Source organism: Helianthus annuus, chromosome 16 (assembly GCF_002127325.2).
Source record: "Helianthus annuus cultivar XRQ/B chromosome 16, HanXRQr2.0-SUNRISE, whole genome shotgun sequence".
Taxonomy (NCBI): domain Eukaryota; kingdom Viridiplantae; phylum Streptophyta; class Magnoliopsida; order Asterales; family Asteraceae; genus Helianthus; species Helianthus annuus.
In genome coordinates, this window is record NC_035448.2 from 139,044,622 (window position 1) to 139,048,411 (window position 3,790).

Below are 3,790 nucleotides of genomic sequence, written 5' to 3' on the forward strand. Positions count from 1 at the left end.
GATTGCCGTCGCACAGGCAGAGGAGAAAAGAGAGAGAGTTGTAGGGTTTTTGAGTTTATGATTAACGATCACTACTCATTATACAAACAAAACAATTGTTGGCTCAACTTGGGCCACGAATGGTTCTGAGTCGAGGCCCTTTTTGGTGAAAGACCTCCTGGCGAAGAACCTTCTTCACTGTGAGGTGTTTGGGATGAAGAACTATAGTTTTTCGTCGACATGCTTGGGCGAAGAACCCTAGTTCTTCGCTCACTTAGGTTTCTCATGAATTAAGTGTGGTGCCATGCTATGTTAAACATTAAACATTACACATCTAACAACCAAACATCAGAATATTCTAATCATTCAAATAACTACACATGACATCACATGAAACAGATTGTAAAAACAGGATTGTTATGCAAGCGATGCGTAAAGAAAAGACCTTGAAATCTCGGGTTGTCACACTTCATAACACTATGTGAGAATAACAATTAAATTCGAATTTCATTTCAAAACTAGAGTGTCATACAAGATTCAAATAAAAGGAAACAATATTGTCTCAATAATAAACATAACATCAAAATAGATAAATTAATCTAGGTGTGTATCTAAGTCCATCTAAATCTTGTTTCATCTTGTACATCATCTCAACAATCAACCTGCAACATGTATTAAATTATATCAACAAAAAAGTTGGCGAGTATACAAGTTTTGTTACATAGCATAATATAGAATAAAAATAGTTTAAATGCTCATATCCAACATGAATCATATTAAGCAAGTTTACTAGCATGCCGAAACGGTGTACTTATATGTTCAAACCCAAGTTTCCAACGCGTTAAAATAGCCTATCCCAAATAGAGTAACGGGAGGTTAACATGTTTAACTTAACAATACCCCAAGTTTCGTGGGCGGTGCGTTAATCCTATAGCGCTATAATTGTTAAGGTAGGCTTGATCGAAGTTAATGAGCATATAGACACGAAAAGTTTACATAGCATATGAGATTAACAAGCATCAAGATGTTTCATGTTTAAATGTGGATAGAGTGTGATAAATACAAGTTTCATGTGTTGCGTGATTTTATATAGAATACATGTTGCACCCAAAGTGTTAAAACAAAAATGGGATCGAGTATACTCATAGTTTTGCAAGCTTTCCTACTTGAAATCCCACGAGTGATGTTGGTTGATGGATTAGTTTAGAGCACCTTGTCCTTCTACACGAAGAAAACATAGGTGTGTGAGTTTGGGGAATCGGAAGATTATAGATTCGGAATTTCAATAACATGAAAATAAACATAATAAAATAATCATCTAACACCTATGACACTTGTTCTTGACACTATGAAACTCCAAAAGAGTTAAATGTTTTCATGGAACAAGGTTCCATTAGAATCGTGACAAGTTGTCAAGGCCTAAGATGATATAATCTACTAGCTTGATGAATGTCCATTAGTTCATCACCAAGAGTTCGATTACTTGAATGTTACATAAGTATTACATAGTGTATATTATATCATATATGCGAAGCAGGAGGTAGAGGGATGAATCCCCCATTTAGGAACCTCTTTAGAATTCATACAAATCATGCATGAGGTACGAAGAACAAAGCTCCCATTTAGGTACCTCCATTGTTCACCACTACACTTGTTGTCATAAACAACAAGGAGGGTCATGAACTTACAAGTATTAATGAAATAATAACAATTAATCTATGGAAGAACATCAAGTACTGAGTGGATTTCTATGAAGGATAGCCCAAGCTAGTCCAACTATCACACATTCATCAAGCTTCAAGCTTGAACACTACTTGTGGGTAAAACCCTAACTAAAACAGAATGTTTATGAGGTTTTAATCTCTGATTTAACATGTCTCAGCCTTGTTTTTAAGCCCAACTAACCATTCAATTGATTATGAGCATTAGGACATAGGTTTGAGATGAGATAAACTCAAGTTTAGCTAAGTTTAACAAAGTTTAAGTGAAAATAGAAAGTAATAGTCCACTTTGGAGCCTTTTTGGTGACATTCAGAGCTTGGTTTTCCATGGAAAACCTGTGGAAATGTTCCTAAGGTTGTTCTAAGCAAGTGGGAAAAAGAATGGACGAAAAAGACTAAGTATTGAGTGAGTTATGCTCACTTTAGTGAAGTGTGATGATTTTGCTCGAACTTCTGATTAACAGTAGATTGGAACCTGATTTGAGAGTATTGTGGATAATTTGCAAAGTGTAAAATGCTTGGAAAGCACTTGGGTTTTATAGGGGAGGATTAGGGTTGGGTTTGGTGCACAATTAATGCAAGAAATGAGTTTAAACATCAATTAAAACACAAAATCGCGCCCAAATTGAAGTCTGATCAGCATGTTCTCGAAACCAACGGGCTGGGTCGTGGGCTGCCAGATTGTCTGGGTTGGGTTAAAGTTTGTTATTTTTACAATTCAGCCCCTATACTTCCAAGTTTTGACGTTTTAATGTGTAATTAGGATGTTTTAAGCACGATTATCATATTTCAAGGTATGTGATGTAAATAAACAATAAACCAAACATAAAACAAGTATAATTATGTTTATTTGTCGAGAAATAGTATCGAATTCACGTAATTTAGCATATAGATCAATATTTTGCAAGTTTGACGTTTTTAGTACAAGGTATGAATAAAGTGTCACATGAAGGATGTTTTTGAATGTATGAACATGTATAAGACATATATAACACAAATGTAACGAAAACATGAATTTCATTATGATTTAAGTCTTGGATTTTACATTGATTACAACGAACGAACGATTACAAGAATACACAGTTTCCAAAAATAGAATTACAAGCAAGGGTTTCTAAATATAGAAAGTACGAAAAAGCAGGGCGTTACAGATGATTCCAATTATGTACAATTATGATGAGAATCATTACCTTCCTCTCATGGAGAACTATATAAAATCCATGTGGAGAGAAGACATTTTTCAAGCTCTCACTACAAACACATATAAGGGTGTGTCAAGTTAAATACGTACTAGTATCTTGTATAGTTGTATTTCAACCTAAATATGATGTGATTCTAGGACGCTTTAGATCTTATGATTATATAAGAATAAGGTCACTTTTAATTCAGTTTAACCAAACCTAAAAGTGACACATTAGAAGATGATGTTAAACGTTTTTACTTCCTTGGATTTGTGTATAGGTTATTTACTTTCATAATAAACGTGATGGCTTCTATTATAAATGTGATAAATTTTGTAGAAAAGGAAAAGTATAAAATTACAAGATTGTTAACGTCTTCTTCTGACGTCTCGACCCATTGACAAGTGCAAGAATACTTCTAAATGTGTTTGTGGTTCAACTACATATTTTGCTCAAACACATTTATCACATACCGAAAAGATCGATGTTTTATATTAAATTAGTTAATTATAGCATTCACAAAGGCATCCATGGGACCACGCATGAGCCCTTGTTGTATCCATAGACATCCATCTACGTTTAATACTTCCAAAGGTGTTTGTGTTTCAACCACATATTTTGCTCAAACACATTTATCTCGTACCCAAAAGATCCATGTTTTATATTAAATTAGTTAATTATAGCATTCAAAAAGGTTGGTAATGTATGAGGTTGGTACGTGTGGCAATGTATGAGAATATACATAATTTACCTTCAGATAGGACAGTAACACTCTTGAACAACTCCCATATAACCTAAGAATCTGTGTTGATGCTCTATATAAAGTAACACAAGAAATCAGTGACAAGATCTACAAGAAGTATGGGTTCAATCCCAATGAGTTTTTGAAACAAGCGGTAAGGCCTCATG

The 3,790-nt window shown here is 34.2% G+C and overlaps 1 long non-coding RNA gene across 1 annotated transcript; it reads right to left on the reverse strand.

The window, feature by feature from the left end:
• Positions 1-461: 461 nt before the first annotated feature.
• Positions 462-3,347, reverse strand: LOC118488080. Its single transcript, XR_004883638.1, has 2 exons — positions 2,891-3,347; positions 462-641 (listed from the first exon to the last, which is right to left on the reverse strand). It is a non-coding gene; the product is annotated as an uncharacterized LOC118488080 (long non-coding RNA).
• Positions 3,348-3,790: the final 443 nt, after the last annotated feature.